Below are 19,812 nucleotides of genomic sequence, written 5' to 3'. Positions count from 1 at the left end.
GGTGTATGTCAAGTTAAACCATCAGTGGCCTGGTCATTCGTTCTTTCTGCATGTGGATGCAAAATGATTTACATTTTATACTTTTAAAATGTTATTTATGATTACTTAAATAAAGTAATGCCAGAAGGAGAAGTTCAGGAATCATCAAGATGAATCACAAGAGTTCAGAGTGGGGAGGCTGGTGATTAAGGGCCTGGGTTTGAGTCCTGGCTGCACCCATACTGACTCCATATGACCAAGAGCAAGCCATGTGACCTCTATGTGCATCTTCCCATCTGAAATGTGGGGACAGTAACAGCACCAACCTCGTGGGATTGTCATGGGGATCAAAGGAGATGTGACTGTGTAAACTGTTAAAGAGCAGGGCTGGCGTAGAAAACTCCCACCAAATTTCAGTTTTTGTCACTGTCAGACTTCCATATCCCAATAACTGATAAAGCTTCAATTCAGGTCATCAATAATTCAGACACATAATATGCATATCCATGAAGTCTTCTTTGCTTGAAAGGGCCAAAGCACCAGGGTAAATAGGGTGCTGAACTGGGAAATAGGAGCTGGGGTCTAGTCCCTGGTTCTGTCTTGACTTCCATGTGACGGTGAGCAAGACACAGGGATACTCTAAGACTTATTTGTAGAGTAAAATGATTGGGTCGTAAATTCTAAGATCATATAAGATCAATCTAAAACATGAATGCTTTAGAGGACTGAGAAACATATGGGCTGATCACCCCAAGAGAGCTTAGCTCTCTTGGAATCCAAAATTTCAAGAGGATTTTCCAAGAGCTACGGAATCCAAAATTCCTAGCCACAGTGATTGTTGTTAAAAGCTAACCACAGAGTTTTGTCACCAGTGTGGGCATCAGTCTAACATTTTATAGGTTAAAGGTAGCACCATATATCAAACTTCTAAGCTGCTGAGGTCTTTTTGATGGGGAGGGGGAAGAATACAGCCTTTAGTGGAAAAGAGGCTGTTTCCTTGGGTAGGTCCTCTCAACCTGCACTTGCTGCTCTGATTCTACTCAGATTATACTTAGCACTCATTCAATGAATATTCATTGAACCTAGGACCTGATTGAGAGGTGGATCAGTTAGACTGAGAAATAATCTATGAAGAATGCTTAACCATTACTAGAATGAAACAAGGCAAATAAGAAAGCATTGTACTCCTATGGACTGAATGTCTGTGTCCTTAAAAATTAATATGTTAAAATCAAATCCCCATCATGATGGTATTGGAGGTGAGGCCCTTGGGAGGTAATTAGGTCATGAGAGTGAAGACTTCCTGAATAGCATTAGCGCCCTTATAAGAGGCCAGAAATCTGGCTCATTTTCTTTCTGCCATGTGGGGATACAAGGAGAATTCAGCAGGGGCTGCAACCCAGAAGAGGGCTCTCACCAGAACCCAAGCATGCTGGCATCCTGGCCTCAGACTTCCAGCTTGCAGTACTGTGAGAAGTCTGTTTCTGTTGTTCATAAGCCATCCAGCCTATGGTGCTTGGTCATAGTAGCCCTAATTAACTAAGATAAGTATTCTATAAAAAGTTTGTCAGTGACAATAACCATTAGAAGAGAATCCTTTCAACCTGGGGCATGTGGTGGGATAAGATTTCCCTTATCCCCACACCAAACATGCAGCTTAATCACCTTTTAGGCTGGAGGAAGGCAGTTGGCTCTAAGGCTTCTGCTGGCTTAAATGAGGTATGGACGATTGGGAGTGAGTAGAATTGCTTAGGACAAGAGCCGAGGACTGAGAGCTGCCACGGGGGTCTAGTTTCCTGGTTTGTGCCACATATGACACTCAGCCTCTTCCTTAGCAAATGGAGAAGCAAACTTTGTAAAGTATCAGGGTGTGAGAGTATCCACAATTCAGAGTCAAGGCCTAAATAAGTGTATGGTGCATCAGGCGCTAAGAAATTAGAGACACAGTTGACACCCACCCCGTCTCTTCCCTCAAACAGCTTGGGACCATGCAGGGTATAGGGTGTGGAGAGGGAACAATAGAGAGAGAAGGTACAAAACAAAACACAAACAGCCATGATCACATTAGGGTTAGGGCTGTGAGAGGGCTAAGGACAGGATGCTTGTGGAAAGAACACAGAGACTCATAGACAATGGACTGAGAGATCTACATGAAAACCATTTTGGTCTTATTCATGTGTTCTGAGATAAGAAGAATGATAGCAGAGCTACAGTTAGAAATAGATTGCTTTGTGTTTCAAAATAAAAACAAAAACCATGTGAACATGAGTTATCATCTGTTAATAACTGCATTTCTTCCTCTAACTCTTAATGAGAAAGAACGAAAAGCAAAGATATTGGGAGGAGAAATGAAGGACAAGCAGGAGGCTGCATGAGATAGGCTTCTTTCCTTTCTTTTTTTTTAAAGCATAAAACAATGGATCTTCCTGAGCAGTCTCCCACCCCAAGTACTAACCAGGCCTGACCATGCTTAGCTTCTGCAGTCCGGCACTTGCAGAGCAGTATAACTGCAGGCAAGAGAGCCTTGGCTATGTAGATCTTTATTCTGTCATGTTCATTACATTTGACGGGACCTCAGCAAGGTTCACTCATCAAGTCCTGGTTCCATCTCCTTTCAGGAGGGGCCTGTGGCATATAATTGCTGTGTCTCTGTGTGTGTGTGTGTGTGTGTACACATATACACGTCTGTGTGATTGTTCCAATGATGAACTAAGTTTTCAAGACTTCCTGCTTCTCACAACCTTCTCAAGGTCATCAGTACATTAACGAAGGAAGCAATGCCTAGAGGTCCTGAAATGTTCTAGCCCATAGCATGCTACCATAAAGATGAGTTTTCAGAGGCGTCTAAAGAATAAAACTGATTGTGGCTGCCTTGGTCAAATCAGTCCCATTGCTTTTCTACTTTAACAACCATATTTACTTCCCCCACTAGCCAGTGTGTACACTCAGGCCTGGCTTTGTATTGCAGATTGATATCAAATCTAAACCAACAGATTGATTAGTGTCCAACATGCCAAGGAAGATGAGTAGGCTTGGCCAAAGAACAGTAGTTCATGTTAAATAAAGCCTTGGAAATTGTGTTGAAATTTCCGGATTGGTTTTTCACAGTTTTTCTTCCAATGCTTAGATTCATAGAGAGAGAGAATTTTAATACTGTGAGTCACTAAGTTAGGATCCAGGATTTCTTTCTACAATTATTATCCCCTTTCTTCACTCCCACAATGTAAGATCAGCAAATTCAGACACTCCCGAGGGTTAGATGTTACTTGCTTGGGTCATAGGTAACCAAGCCCAGAAATACAGGAAGAAAATTAGGTCCCATCCCAGGGAACCCACTGTGTAAGGGGGAAAGATGGATATGTAAGCAAACACTACCATTCCAAGGAGATGAAGGAAACTGTGGAACAGACACTATTTCATCAACGTTAAGGAGGTTGGGACAAGGAAATTTGGAATATGCTTCATGGAGAAGGCACCTGACGAAAGCTCAGGGGTCTGGTGAGGACAAAAACAAAGTTCAACGCTTTGAACTAATGTCCATGCTAAAGTATGTAAATAGGGAAATAGAGAAATAAATGGATGAGGCAGAAAGATCAAAACAATCATGTTTCAATTATCTTGGGTTTACATTCTGGGTTAGTTACATGCCCTTGAAGAAGCTATTTTTCACTCTGGGCCTAGTTTCCCTGTCTTGCCTGTTTTCTTAGGTGGAATTAAGTAAAATATTATAGAAAAAACATTTTAGCCCACCTGACATGTGATAGACTCACAGTAAATAATTGCTCAATAGTATTCACTCAATCAATAATAGCTCAATGATACTAACTTGAAGAGAAAAGTGAAAGAAAAATATCAGTAATAATTTAAGTTTAACGACAGCTATTTTTGTCTGCTTAAATAATTGTCATAAGTAAAGAAAGAAACAACATTCTGAAAATTGATGAGTAAGAAAGAAACATTCTCCAGTGAAAGCACAAAAATGCTGCTCTATTGATAGCTATGCAGAGACAGATGACAAAGGAAAAGCAGAATAAAAAGCATAAAGTGGCTCTTAATCTAGTGTTTTTAAAGGACAACTATTATAAGGTAATTAGCCTTTGTGCTGCCTTTAGCAGAGAACCTTAAGAATTAAAGTAAGAAAAAGTAGCAGGTGATGACAATCTTAAACCAAACACATGGGTTTGGCTAAATGAATAGGGCCTGGTGGTCTGTGTCACCAAATGACCCGATGACACTGCAGAGAGAGTGTTTCTGCGGAAATATGTGCAGCTAAGGAGACTTGTCTGGGGGTGAGAAGCCAGCAGGAGCAGGCTGCTCCAGTACGACTGAAAGTGTAAAACGTTCCTAGAACAGGTGCTTTCCTGGTTGGGGAAGGGCTGATGCACATACGAACTCCTATGAGACAGTCCAGGGAAGGGCAGAGTGCAGGTAGCATTGACCTTACCCAGGTGACATTTTTTCAGGTCACTTTAAACCCTTCATGAGATGACAAAAGACAGCTGCCAATCTGAACTCAGGCAATCTGAGCGAAAAGATCCGCCTCCCCTCAGAGACTGATAATTCTGTTTATCATAATGGTACTTTCACTTCCTAACAACCATGACCAAAGACCCCTCCTTTCATCCCCTCTCACCACGTACTTCCATACATAAATCCATATTTCACTCAGGGATCGAGGACTTATACTCTGGACAAGAGGTGTGAAGGGGCATGAAGGGGCATGAGCGGGGTTCTGTCCTGCTGTCTGGGAGCTGTCTCCTGAGGGACGCAGCCAAGTCAATGAGCAATGACAACAATGCCACCTGCGCAAGTCGGAGAGCTCCAGGACTGGAGAGGTGGTGCCTCCTTCAGGGTATGTCAGGTTAGCCTGAGATCAGCACCTACATCTCTGTCCCTCCTCCCTTTGCTGTTTGTCCCACGAGGGTTGGTGGCAGGACACCACTCTGTCTCTCAGAGAGGCAGAAAGACAGAGCAGGTACTCTCTGGCGTAGTGCCAGTCACCAGGCCGGTGGGGAGGAGATCAGGCACAAAGCATGGGCTGGCTCTTAAAAGCTTCAGGCCAGGTGACCACATATCAGTTCCCCTCGCTTTTGCATGGCCCTGTTGAACTCCAAATAGGAAGGAAAGCACGTTCCATCAAGTACCTGGAAGAGAGCGATCCAAGGCAAAAGGCACACAGGCAGTGATTTACCATGGAGAGGGAGCAGTGTATTGGGACAGAGCTAGACAGCCCGTAAAGAATGATACAGTCTGAACCTGATAAGAAAAGGGAGAACGTACAGAAGTTCTAGGCATAGGAAACAGCATGTGCAGGGGTGTGAATGCTCACATTCCTGATTTATCTGGGAACAAAGGGTGGTCCTGAGGTCAGATGATGAGGTATGTGTACAGAACAGAGAGTGGCTAATGATGAGGCTTAATAAATTAGAATGTGAGAGCCATCCTGCAGAACTTGAATTTCAGCAATACTTTTATTACTGAAAAAAAAAAAAAAACTAAAAGGAGAGCTAGCTTTCAAGCACCCACTATGTGTATTAAACATTCTAAGTTAATAAAATGCATTCTAATTAAAATAATAAGTAAATGCATTATCGTATTTAATCCTGGCTATTCTACGAAATGGAGGGCATTAGGTTGCATGGTTTTTCACTCCGCAATTATTTCCTAGGTGACCACTGTCTGCCAGGCATTGGTTCAGATTAGAGACAGATTTTTGGAGTGGGGAGCTCTAGACAAAGTCCCCATCCTCCCACAATTTTATCTATTAGAACAAATTAAATGTTAATAAATGAGTGTATGAAAAATTCATAATTAAAAATCATGGAAGAATACCTGAAGTTTAGAGAGATTATTCACCCGCCCAAGGTGATATTGTGATGAAGCGATGTGGCTGGGACTTGACCTCTTCCTGCATCTAAAAGTCCTGCAGTGAAACGTTAATATTATGAATAATGGAAATCCATGGAACTTTCTGAATTACAGGACTGGGCAATAACCTGATTATATTTGTGTTTTACAAAGATTTCTCCGGTTAGCAAGAGAGATTAACATAGAGAAATATTGCAGATTGCAAATGGCTGTAAAAATGACAGAGCTGGGAAGGAAAAACAAAACAGAAGCCAGAAAGATATAAGATTTGTGTTTTAGCTGAAGACCGCAGTAAAAGAGAAGTGATGAAGCTAAGCAGGATCAATCTCCAATTGTAATATACGAACAGAAGTGTAATTGTTGCCCGAAGGCAAGAAGGATCAATTCAGAGTTACCATAGTCGATTCATTTTCCTTTTTCATTGCTTCAAATGTCTTCCTGCCTCAGTTTCCTATGCTGTAATTATTTTACCTAGGAGCCTGTGACCTAGCTTTTGGCCAAGGGGACACAAGGGGAAAATATTCTGTCATTTGAGAAAGATTTTCCTCTGCGATTAAAAGAGAGCCCCCCTCCTCGCAGCCCCCCTGCACCTTGCTCTCCTCCTACTTTAGAGCAGAGTGATGAGATCGGCTGCTTTGGGACACTGTGGCACTTTAGCCACCTGGAGGGGAGGATCGGCCAGAAGGCAGCGGTGGACTGGAAGGCAATAAGCAGCTAGATCTATGATGACATTTGTAATCTGCTTTTCAATCAAAATCAGGCTTACCAGCAAGAAAAATAATCATTACTATTAAATGCCACATTATAGACACTTAACTACATATCAAGCTCTCTCATGGGTGCTTTGCATACATCATAAAATGTGGTTCCCACAACAAAAGTCCATAAGGAAATATAATTCCATTTGACAGATAAGGCGACCAAAGTTCAATGATGCCAAGTCATTTCCCCATCGTCAAATGTTTCAAATACTACACTCCCTTTTGGATCAGGGAAAAGTCTCTTGTGCCCAGAGCCACCATGAATTTCAAACTGCGAATGGAGCTCTGGCCCCAAGAATGATCCTGCATCACAGAATGACTGGCATCAATGTACTCATCACCCCAGAAAGACTCAGTTCCCACGGAGCAGGAGGTGGGGCTTAGGGACAGGAGGAAGGCCAGGATACACCATGCAAACCATTAAAACCAAACCAAACCCACACACAGTGAGCGGACCCACAGGGGCACCATGGCTTGTCCCTCCACAAGATGGCACTCAGGTTCCTTGTCTTCAGTTTTCATCTGTGATGTTCGGCTGTCACAGACACAGACTGGGGAGAAGGTACATGGCTCCCTTTCCTATCATGCTCCATATGCTTTCTAGTTGGAACCCGACAGTTTCTATGTCTTTCCCTCAAGGTCATGAGGCATTGTGTGGGGGTTCTGAGAAGCTCTGCTGAGGCAGGGAGAGGGAGTGGCCTGGCTGCACTGGGGTTTACTCAGGGGCTGCTGAAGACCACCCTGTCACAAAACGTCACTGGACTTCTATGCTCTTCAAATCCTTCTTTCTGCTTTTCATGATTTTTCTGTTCTCTTGTCTTGTATCTCTTCCTCTCTCTCACCCTCCGTCCATCTCATCTTATCTCCCCACTTCTCTTCCTCTCCCTGTACTTTTTCTGCATCTTCCTCTCACTGTTCCTTCCATATTTTGCTACATTGCTGCATCTCAGTTGTTGGCCTAGAAAATGAATAACAGTGCTTACTTGCATGATATAAATTAAGACCAAAGAAACAAAGGGCAAAAGACTGAGACGCTCTCCCATGAATATGACGCATAAAATTTAGTTTGTGACGCCGCATGTTCTCACTCGTAAGTGGGAGTTGAACAATGAGAACACATGGACATAGGGAGGGGAACAACACACACCTGGGCCAGTTGGGGGTGCGGGAGAGCGGGGAAGAGCATTAGGACAAATAGCTAATGCATGCAGGGCTTGAAACCTAGATGACGGGTTGATGGGTGGAGCAAAACACCATGACACACATTTACCTGTGTAACAAACCTCCATGTTCTGCACTTGTATCCTGGAACTTAAAGTAAAATAAAATACAATAAAATTTTTAAAAAAGAAAAAGTAGGGGCCTTCTAGTAAGAAAACATATATGGTAGGGGCACGTTTAACCCATTAAAAATATAATTTGAAAAAACAAATTAGTCTGTGGTCTTTGTGATAGAACATTGAGTTTGCAATCCAGAGGCCTTCCTTGCTTTCCCTCATCATTAATGGCATCTTTAAACAAACAAATTCTGACAGTGAACCAGACATTGTATAAGTGCATGACATAACTTATTAATTTAATGCACATGAAATAAAATCTGTGCTATAATTTTAATTAAGCCTATTTTGCAGAGGGGGAGACTGAGATGTTGAGCTGTAAAGTAGCTCGCCTCTTACGGCATGGCTGCAAAGGAGCATAGCAGATTCTAACCAGATCTCTCTGGCTGGTAAAGCCTTCACACTAATCACAATGCTGTTCTACCTTCTTTCTGGCCCATATTTCATGTAAACACCCTGCTAGTAAGAAGTTCAGGTTAAACGAGGAGTCACTGATATTACACGCAAGAGGAACCCGTTATTTTGGCATAAGCAATACCTCACTATTGAAGAAAGCATGAAACTCTGCTTTGGAAAGTCCACATGCAACAAAACTCTTGTTAATTTAGCTCCCCATTAGACTATCGCCTAAAATGGAAATGCAACATTTTCACAGCCCTCCTCAGAACAGCATGGAGTCAGGAGAGATCTCAGACTCAATTTATAATCTGTGTTCATCTATTTGTGGGGAGCGAGTCTGAAAAGCTATCTAACAGTTTTATTAGCTTTTATTGCAGGAGCAATTTCAGGTGTGAGTTTTCAAAGCACAAAGGATCCCTTCAGTGTACTCAGTGGAACCCTGTGTGAGGCTAGTCTTCCTGATTCCAGCCCTACAGTAACGAGCTTGGAGCAATGTTAGTATTTAATCAGGTTCTATCTTAGCGGAATGAACACTACCCTGGTGGCCTCACAGGGTTGAAATACCTTCTTCTTGAAGGGTGTTGAGAATAATCTGGCTTGTGCTTTGGTGACATAGGCAAGAATCGGGCTCACTTCTTCAATGCCCAGAGTTCTGTTTTGGTCTACACTTCTTTTGGTCCTTTTAAGCAAAGAAATAAGCTTGCTTTGGTTTGATTGTTCTGTTGCTTAGCTCACCAAGGAAAACAGCCCTTCTCTTTTGCCTTGGACCATACTCCCTGGACAAGTCATTTCATCTTGAAGACTACACTGCTTTCTTTATCTTCCTATGGCACAAGAACTTTCAGAAAAGAATCTTTCAGAACTTCTACTAGGAGAATAGGGATGCTAATAAAATACAGGATGTCCAGTTAAATTGAAATTTTAGATAAACATGACACATTTCTTACTTTTTAGTATCTGAGACATACTATGCTAAAACATTATTTGTTGTCTGTCTTAAATTCAAATTGAATTAGGTGTCCCGTATTTGTATTTGCTAAATCTGGCAAATCTACACAAGACAAAACACATTGAGCATTGTGCTAGGCACTACATATTGGCCATCTCCCTCAATCCTCATGGGAGTATGGAAAAAAACTGAGGCCCAGAAAAACTGTCTATTACTCAGAGTGACACAACCAGTAAGAACAAGGCCAGAAATTCAAATATAAATGACTCCCAAAGTCATGCTCTTTCAACCACAAAAATAGCTGCAAAATCTAATCTCAGAAATCTGTAACCAACACCCTCCCCCTCCTTCCTACCCAGGACACTGGGAAAGATCTGGTTTTAGAAGTAATTCAAGTAAAGTGCAAGCCAGTTTTCCAGAGGAGGCTCCCAGCCCACTCTCATTCCCTGCCACACAAGTATGTGTTTTCCGGAGCACAGCTAGGCAAGCGTGTCTTTTCATTTCAGCTGCATCTGAAATCACCTTTCTCTCCCTGTATTTTAACTGCTGATACAGAACTTTGATTTACCCTCCTAAACCAAAGAATGAAGACATTTACATAAAACAACTTACTGCAGGGTGTACAAGTACTTCATCTGCAGGAATTCTAGGGGAAATTCGACAAGACCTAAAATGCTGAAATAGAAGTTCTTGAGGGATGAAAGGAGATGTGAATATTTCACATCTAAATGTATTTCTTTGCTTATAGAAAATGTGGGCTACTCAGTTCTCCAGGGATTTAACAAATCTCCACCTTGAGCCAACTGCTCACAGCAGGTAGAGAATCTTGTCCCTGGATCGAGTCTGCCCCCTTTACTCTGGGCATCTCTAAGAAAAGTTTCTTCATTTCTGGACCTCAGTTTCCTTCAATAGCAAATGAAGATGGTAAGAGCTCCCCTGTGGCCCTCGCAGGACTGGGTACGAGAGATAAAGTAGACGGTGGGTATTGTCACATTATGTGAAAGTAAGGAATTATCTACCACATTCTTTTCATGCCAGAGTGCTTTTGCACAAGCAGACCAGGATCTATTCAGCAAAGGGCTTGTATTAATACGCCAGTTATTCAGCTGGACTGACCGTATTGGGAATCCCTAAAATAGACAAATGAGTTTTCAACAAAGGCTTGAGGGCTATGCAATTTTGACTGTGTTTTATCATTCTTCTTTGGCTGTTCTCACCATGTCTCTCTCGTTTCTTAAATATTTCTTCCACCATGAAGCGTTTCCTAACTCCCCCAGACAGAAATGCTGCCTGTTTCTTCTTTTCTGAGCAATATACTGTTCTAGGAACTGGAGCAAACATATACTTCCAGGCCCCTGCTGTCCTGGAGTACATGTTCTGATGGGAGAGTGTGAGAAAGTAAGCAAATAAGCTAATCAAGTAACAAAGTGACTCCAGATAAACATACTTGCTACCCAATTATGTTACTGAAGAAATTATTGCTATGAAAGAAAGAAATAGGGTGGGAAATATTCTTGAGATGGTCCATCTCATGAGACAGGCAGAGACTCGGTTATTTATCCGACTCCCATACTCAACGGCAGATTCATCAATGACAAGAACTTTTTTTTAATCTCCTGCACAACTGCCTTGTGAATAGCAATCAATAGCAAAGGTGGGTCAGATTTGGAAGAAGGTGTACCAGAGTCTCAAAGGGCACAAACACACTTTACACTTGGAACACATTTTAAAAACTAAATACTTTTCATAATGTAAAATGAAATTTTATAATAAAAATATCATTGCCAGATAAAGAAATGGAAGCCTCAAAAAAATTTCCATGGACGATGGGAGCAGGCCTAAAGTAAGTTAATAAGCACAGACGTAAACTGTTCCTGGAACAAAATAAAAGATCAATTAAAAAGGTGCTTGGGAGGCTGAGGGAGGAGAATCCCTTGAACCCAGGAGGCAGAGGTTGCAGTGAGCTGGGATCACGCCACTGCGCTCTAGCCTAGGCGACAAGAATGAGATGCCGTCAAAAAAAAAAAAAAAAAAAAGTTGCTGAACGTCAGAGTTCTGAGTATGAAAACTCAACAGTTAAGGCATCCTTACTACAGTCCTCAATCACTTTAGTTGCCTAATCATTTGAGATCATGTTTAATGTATTTCATGCTGTTCTGTAATTTCCTTGCAGAGTACTCCTTGATTGGTTTTGTTCATCAATGTACTCTAATATGTAATGCAATGCCAGGTACATGGCAGATAATAAACGTGCTCAATAGTCAATTTTATTAAAATTGAGAGTATAGCCTAATATCCAAAACTACGCACCAGATGATAGTCCCAGGATACAATCAAACTCCCACATAGAAAATATTTATGTTGGATAATGAAACTTAACTTTGGGTTATGTTGAGCCAGAGACTGAACTGCAAGCTCCCTGGCTAACAGCCTAAGTTTCCTCCCCAGTATCCTGATATTTCCTATCACTTTCCCCGAGTTTTTATTTATTTTTTAATCCTTAGCACATCACTATCTAACTAGAAGAGATTCTGCTTATCTGTCTTGCTTTTTGTCTGTCTCCTCCACTGGAAGATAAGCACAAGGGCTAGGACTTCCATCTGTTTTGTTCCTTACTGTGTCACCAGTGAGCAGAACAATATGTGGTACATGGCTGGATGTCAATAAACATGTGTTAAAGGAGTAAATGCAATTGCTGTAACCGGTCACAGAGATAGGAAGAAGGAACATCCCGAACAGAGGTTCACTCTGTAAATGTAAACAGTAACTAACCAGAGCACCGTCTGCACTCCATGCCCCTACACTCTTGCCTCGATATTCTGAATAACATACTCTCCTGAATTTCATATTCCAAATTTCCCTTATGTCCCTGGAAACTGGGAGGCCATACATTGGAGGCCTGTGTGACAGATATAAGGCTTACACACAGAAATGTTTGGTTTGGCCCACATGGTGTTATTGAGGAATATTGAATTAGCTGCTGGCACTTGAAAGTGAGTAGATTTCACATAAAACTGTGAATTGACAGTCTATCTCGGAAAAAAGAAAAAAAACATAACCAGATCTGGCAAGAGCAGACCTGAAGTCCCGCCTGCAACCCCTGTGCTGGATCTGGACTACAACCCCCACTGACTCAGGCACAGGGCCCAAGTCCTGTTCCACTCAAGCTGTTACTTGCCTGGCTGAAGGCATTAGAGTTTGCGACCCCTGCTGGAAAACTACCAAAAAGCATGTATTAGAGAAAAAGAAAGATGCCCACTGGGATCTATTTCTGTTATGTTCAGGCTATCGCTTGGAAGAATAATGTATTCATTTTTCTAGACCTCTTGTAGTAGCACATAACTATTGACAAACTACGGCCCAGTAGATATTATTCTAACGATCCGAAAAAGCTATAGACTTCATTCCCCAAGGGTAAAGGAAGGTAAGGATGCTTCATGCTGGAGACAGGCCTGAAGATGAATGGGGAGAAGCTGTATATCAGCAGGTTGCAATTCTGGCTAAGTCAGGGAGAAAGGGAATTCACTTGAAGACTGTGGGTTGCCTCTAGGAAGTGCCGAGAAGCTGAAAAGCCAGGATTGGAAAATGACAAGGAATGAAAGGAACCTGGGCACCAGGGGCACGTCAAGATGGTGTTGCAGAAAAGGTACCTCTGGGACCACAGCTTGGGACATGCCTACCGCTGCCGATGCCACTTGATCCATGACCCAAGGTGGTAAACAAACACTCCAGTGTCCCTGTGTCCTTTAGCTAGTCTTTCAAGATTCCAGGCCCCAGGTGGCATCATTCAACTAAGCCCTAGTTCAGGGCTGGGAGATATGGACAAGGAGAAAGAGGCCCATCTCCCACCAAAAAAATCCTTCTATGAAGGGAAGCTTGTGTTTCCTCAATAGGATGTTTGGTTCCCACTGCTTAGAAGGATTTTAAGTGAGTCTGAAGAGAGAGGGCACTACAGGCACGACTGCAGAGTGGAATAGGAACAGACAGGCCTGAATTCTAGTCTGGAATCCTTTGTACCTTTAGAAAATTAATTAAGTTTTCCAATCGGCAGATTCCAAATCCTTAAAATAGAAATGACGCCATCTGCTCTCCAGGGTTGCTGTGAAGATTCAGTCCAATCATTCATTCAATTATTCCAAACATACTTATTGAATGTCTAAGTGCCAGGCAGGCACTGAGTTAGGTTCTGGAGACAGTTTGGAACAACACCTAAAATGCGATGGGGAGTCAGTGCATTATACTGATGAAAGATTTAGACGAGGGGGGCCCGGGTCATCTCATGACACTGGTCGTGTTTTACTTTTCCCCAGTGGAGTCACTGCCCATTTGTGACTTTTCTCCTTTTTTTGATTAATTAACATCAGGGCCTTCTCTTCAAATAGATTTTCTTAAGACATGTAACACATATTATGTTAAAAGGAAAAAAACTCTAAAAATTGACTGTGATCCTGTAAACAAGAAAGGAATCATTCTGAGAAGCAGTGAGGCCCGCTGCTTGTAGCATTCAGATGGGGTGACCACAAGAAGAGACTGGCCAATTATATGAAATCTCTCCCACTTAATGTTTAGCATATGTAATTTACTCAGACATATGCAAACTACAATTAAAATGAACATTAAAATAGATCTACGATAAAACTTTTTTTTTTGTATTTTTTACCCTTTACAATTGCACAAGTGTCCTATAATCGGCAAGATGCATTTCGTATACATTTTCTCACTTTCTTATAATAATCTTTTCATCACTATTTTGCAGAGGAAGAAACTTAGGCTCAGGGAGGGAGAAATTGTTGCCCAAGGTCATGGGCTAAGAAGTTAACTTTAAAACCAGCTAGCACTCTCTTGCCTTCTGCCGTAAGAAAAGAGCAGCCTCAATTGAAAGCACGAGGTCAAGTAGCCAGGTTGAGGGAAAAAATGAGGACTAGCCCTGATTTTTTCCAACACTAGCTGGAAAGTTACTGCATTTCCCTGGAAGCTGCTAAAATGTTACCACTCCTCCTACAACAACTGTCTCTAACACAGGGACCCAGGCTTAGATGCAGGCCCCGAAACCTGGTGCCTGAGCACTGACCCAGGGGACAGGCTCAATTTCATCAGGACACCCAATACATCTTACCGTGCCTTCCTCCAAACCTTAGCCCCCATAGACAGACACGATTTAGCAAGCACGGTGGGGATATGCCATCATGGGTAGATGCCATGGTCTCGAAAGGCACTGTGCATGGACGAAACCATTTACACCACCCAGGCCATCTTTCCAGCCCCTTCCTAGTCAACATCAAGTTTCAATTCAAGGCAAGAAAAGCTTCCATGTGACTTTTCCCTTCAGAGACACCGCCCCCCGGATTTTTCCAGTAAAATAATTTCTTATTTTAATAAGAAAAGTACATGCTCCAACTTTTGGGGGAACCCTAGGAGGACTTGAGGCTGCATCCTAGACATAATGACAGGAAAGTAAAGAACCCTTTGCTTTTTCTGATGCCATCTCAAGGTGCCACTTTCTCACCAGCTTCTCAGAACAAAAATCTCCCATCTTAAAACTACAGAGCATTGTATACCCTGTGGCTTCACAGAGGATCCACAGTCTAGAAGCACAGCTTAATAAGCCTCACTAAGGAATCTTCATCTATGCTGCTGTTGTAATTAACCACTTTCACTTAAGAGTGCTTAGTCATGAAGTTGTCCATCCCTGTCAAACTCAGCTGAAAGAGTTAGACGGGCTAACCAAAAACCTGGAGAGACTCTTTTAGAAGCTGTTCTTTCTCCGCTTAACGCTGGGGAAAACCTTATGTAACACAATGGTCCATTTCAATATGTTATTTCTGCAATCCTGTGGGGGAAAATCTAAGCGCTGGATATACAAAGGGAAGGGTAAGGCAGGGATTTGCAGCCAAGCGCGCGTTTCTTGGAATTTTAGTAGGTAAGTCTTATTCTAATTGCACCCAGTGTTACCCAAAATTACCAGGAATGCAGAAAGCAAGAAAAAAATTCGAACGCCAAAGGATGCGCTTTGCTTCAGAAATGCAGGGCGGCAGAAGAAGTTGGGTTATTTCTCCCTCCTTTTTTTTTTTTTTTTTTTTTTTTTTAAGATGGAATTCCTGGAATTAACCCTTGGGTGGAAGCATTTCAACAACATAAAATGAGATTTGCCTGCAAAGCGAGAACGCACGGGTGGAAATGAAGGATCCTGCCTGTGCCAGGCTGCTGCCTCAGCAGTCCCCGAGCACCCAGTGCCTGAGAGCGAGAGCGTGGGGACTCGTCTGGGGACCCTCTTCCTGGGCTAGTGGCGGAAGGCGCAGCCGAGCTGGTGGTGGCGGGGTTTCCCTCCGGGGCTAGGGCTGAGGGAGGAGAAGAGGGCGGACTGGTTCCTCCGTTCTTGACTCCTCTCCCCGCCACTCCTTGAGGCTGCTCCATGCTAGCAAGAGACTGCTTCTCGGAGCGCAGCGCAAAGACAGTGGATTTGGAGTGGCCTCCCTAGAATCCCCCCAAAAGCATCTTGGCATAAGTTGTAGATAAAAATAGCTCACGATAACGTTGTGGGGAAGGGAGGAGCGAGACTCGCGCAAGGCGAGGCAAGGGTACCACTGGTTCTGCAAAGGAGGAGGAAGAGAGAAGGATGCAACCCCCGGCCCAAGAGAGCACCCTGAGTGTGCGATGAATCGCTGGCTCCCGGGGGAGGGAAAGAGATGGAAGCCCTATAGCGCCGGCAAATAACTGCAAGAGTCCAGCACACCCCATCCCGCGCCGGCACCCGGCTTTGGCTCTAGCTGCTTCTTCCCATCATCCGCCTACGTTCTAGGTCTGTCCTCCGCTTCCCGGGACGGGCTGGGGCCAGAAGGAGGAGCAGCGCGCGGTCCGCCCCCTGGCTGGTAGAGCGCACCTGGCGAGGTCAAGTTCCGCGAATAAAACCCTTCTTGGGATCCGGGGGCTAGGCGCTCCAACCGCAGGTTCGCGCCCCGGCATCCCTCACCTCCATCCGCTGCCCAAGGGCCCGGAAATAGAAACCCACGAGGGGAAAAAAATATCAGTATAAAGTAACAAGAAAAAAAAAGACCCTCACGTAATTAGCATTGGGGATGACAGGTTTACTTATTGTCAGGGCTGTCGCTTCAATTTCTCCCTGGGGGATGCCTATCTCCAACCAAATGCAAAGGCAAACCCGACCAAGGCTTCTCTACCCCCAAAGGCTCCCTCGACCGAGTTACTTTTGCGGGCTGTGTCATCGCCCCAGTTTCTGGCCCCAGGTGGTACCCAGGTTCCGTTGAGTGCTGCGCTCTCGCTGGCCCACAGGGTCCTATGTTGAAGCTGCGGTCGCCAAGCAGCTGGCAGGAGCGAACCTCCCGACTCTGCTGGGGGGAAAACACCCAACCCAGTAAGAGTCAGAAATCCGGATCCCTGTCCTTACAGATCAACCGGTCCCTCGGGACTTCCAGAGCAGAGGTGCTAGGGTAAGAGGTGAGGAGGATGGGAAAATCCCCAGCCTCTTCTTCCTGCTTCCCTCTGCATCCACTCCACCTGCTCCAGCCCCGATTCTTCTTGGGTTCTGCACTTGCCCGAAGTCCAGAACGCCAGACTAAGGCGCCTCGGAGCCCCCCACACCTGCGTCCTGCCACTCTCCCACCCCGCGCGCGCCGCACTCACCTGAGCCGCGCCTCTGTCCAGCCCGTCCGGCGCCCTAAATAGGCTCCTGGGCTGGGCCATGGGCAGTACTGCCGAGCACCCGCGGCGGGTGGAGCAAGTTTCTGAACGGCCCGGGGCAGGCGGGCGGGGAAAAGGCGCAGGCACCCACTGAGACCCGGTGGTGGTGGCGGCGACTCTTGGCTGCCAGCGCGCCTAGGACCTTGCAGGCGGGCGTTTTGGTGCTCAATCCCGAGGAGGGGAGGAGCAGGAGGAGGAGCAGGAGCAGAAGGAGGGGACGGAGGAGGCCGGGCCCGGAGGGAGAGCGCGTTGGGCAGAGGAGGATCGCGAGCGCCCACTGCTGTCCGGCAGGCTTGGGTGCCAACCCGAGTCCGGTCCGCTAGGTGCCTGGTGCACCGCTCTGTGCTCAGCTGCTCCGCACAGCCCCGCCTGGCACGCAGCTCCAACGGCGGGTCCTGGAGTAGTCGGTCCCACCCACCCGGTGCGGCGGCCCCTCGGGTTTCAGTCCGAGGGAGAGGACCAGCGCTCCAGAAAGGTGAGGCGGCTGGGTGGGTGATTCCACCGTCACTGCAAACCTGGGACGTCCGGTCTACTCCCTCACGCCTGCTTGGTCTGAGCCCGAGCCTACCTCTTCCCCAAGTCGCCAGCTCGGCACCTGTACCCGGGACCTGTGCTCCTCCCACGTGCGTCTGCACCACCTTCCCGGCAGGTGTTCCCTTCCCGGCAGGTGACCCACCTTAGGCCCTGGCTCTCCTTCCGCCCCGCGGGAAGCAGGAGATTCCATCCTCTCCAATTCGCTCTGCAGCCGGACTGGAACCGCGGCGGCAGCCTGGGCCGGAATCCCCGCGAGGAGCCGGCTTCAAAGAGCGCCCTGTCGCCATTGAATACTCCTCCTTTGGTTTCGCGTCAGAGAGTGGACGCCAATTTGCCAGAAGAGCGCGGAAAATTCAGCTTTTTTCTTTTTTTTTCTTTTCTTTTCTTTTCTTCTTCTTTTTTTTTTTTCTTTTTGCTAGTGCACTAGGATTGCAAACGTCAGCTCTGAAATAAAAAGCAGAGTCTTTCTGCCCCGCCCCTCTGTTCCGGAAGCTGGGAGGTTCTGTGGGAGAACCGACCTGCACCCAATAACTCAATTTAGGATTTAAGGTTTTGAGGGGCGTGGAGTTGGAATCGCCTTGGAAAAACGGGCTTGCCTGCTTACCTGAGCCAAAGCAAATTGCCCTCAAGGGCGAACAGCAATCATACCCCCCAAAAAGCAAATTTCATCAAAGTAACTTCCTTTAAATGAGATTTCTATAGTTTCCATGTCTTACATATTAGTAAATAAATATTTGGAAGACTTAGAATTTGTGATTTACCTTTAAATATATTACACCAACATTGTTTAATTTAAAAATATTCTCCCATCTAAGAGAAGGTTCCTATAGGAAATTGGCCCCTTATCTCATACACAGATTACCCTCGGCACTTTGAGAAAGAAACACAGTGACCAGTATTTTCTGTCTTTTTGATAAAGCCGGAAGCACCCCGAAAGCTGAGACCTAACTGTGCTTTTGGAAAATAAGCTTTTAGGAGTTGAATGACCTTGTCTACTTCTTTCAGTCAGAATAATGTTGGCATGTCTATTTTAAGTAAAAAAAAAAAAAAAAATACAATTTCTAAAAAGTGACTTTAAAGCCCCACTTTGAAAAGCCTTAGCATTTCAACTAACATTAGATTTAAAAGAAGTGCTTTTCTCCCCCATTACAGGAAGCTGTGTAAAATCATGTGTGAGGTTGTGAGGGTCAAATGGAAGTCTAAGATAAAGCTCTGCCAATTACTGGTGTCTTTAAGCTTCCACCAGCAGCCAAGCACAGCGCAGATCATGAGTCCTTCAAAATACGGGGCAGTTTTGATGCTCTAAGTTGATATGATTACTTTTTCTAAAGAGTTCAAAGTGCTTTGGTGCCATAGTATGAATTTCATTACCCATTGTGAGACACAAAGGGGGTTAGCAATGATTCTGTTTGCACCCTGGAAGCCAAACGCAGGTTACTGACCTACTTAGTTCCCTACCACAAGACCTTGAAAGAAACTGGAACCCCAGGTTTCCAGCCCAGAGTTTTTGTTAGAAGTTTCCATTTGCAGGAAATGATTGCAGGGCACATGTGTGAAGTGACAGGAATTTGAGGACTAGCATTTTACTTTTCCTCATTTCTTTTAAAATCTGAGCAATTGTTCATTGTTCAATAATCAATGTTCTTACATTCAGAAAAATAAAAATATCCACTGGCTATTTTGTTCTTACTTAGCTTTGTGTGTGAGTCCAGGCATTTGCCACTGCTCCTAAATAGCTCTTCCTGAAGTCTTCTGGTCATGAGTTAGGTTTCCCATCCAGAAGTTCATATAGTACCAGAGCTTAGCTCTCCTGTAACAACACAAGCACATTATTGAAATATCTATTTAGGGATCTGTCTTCCCTGATAGATTATAAATGCTTTGAGCTCTGGTATCATGAGTTAATGATGAATCCTGCATGGTATCTGAAATATACTATGCTCTCAAAAAAAAAAACAAAGTTTGTAAATGGAACTTCCCTCGAGGAGTCAGGGTTTGAGTCAAACATGTTTCTCTTTCAAAGCCGGAGGCATGAGAATAGAGGCTCCTGGAAGACACGGTGGTAGTGGACTGGCGAAGTGGCTGTCAGTCATAGATGTGTGGCCCAAGACTCTTTTTCTCTGTGCCAACAACTGAAAAATGAGAGGGTTTTCGTGGAAGATCTCTGTACTGCTGATATTTTAAGATCTCCAAGTCTTTATTGAGCACCTGGTATGTGTATAACACTATGCCAGTTACCAAGGGAGAGATGAAAAATTAAGACATCTCTATTGCCCTAAGGGAGCAT

General features: G+C 44.4%; 1 protein-coding gene across 3 annotated transcripts in view; it reads right to left on the bottom strand.

Moving 5' to 3' along the window:
• Nucleotides 1–18,312, bottom strand: part of HS3ST1 (heparan sulfate-glucosamine 3-sulfotransferase 1) — a 36,984-nt gene extending 18,672 nt beyond the window's left edge. The window contains exon 1 of one of the 3 annotated variants that reach the window (XM_003898489.5): nucleotides 16,935–18,312. The gene's annotated coding sequence lies outside the window, so the exon portion shown is untranslated. Of the gene's footprint in view, nucleotides 1–16,173; nucleotides 16,905–16,934 lie in introns of those variants that run through there. The other 2 variants (XM_009206538.4, XM_021938298.2) reach the window with 2 other exon arrangements.
• Between the last annotated feature and the right edge of the window lie 1,500 nt (nucleotides 18,313–19,812).

The sequence above is a fragment of the Papio anubis genome, chromosome 3 (assembly GCF_008728515.1).
Source record: "Papio anubis isolate 15944 chromosome 3, Panubis1.0, whole genome shotgun sequence".
Taxonomy (NCBI): Eukaryota; Metazoa; Chordata; class Mammalia; order Primates; family Cercopithecidae; genus Papio; species Papio anubis.
The sequence above is the reverse complement of the archived record's forward strand: the minus strand, read 5'-3'. Positions and strand labels throughout refer to the sequence as shown.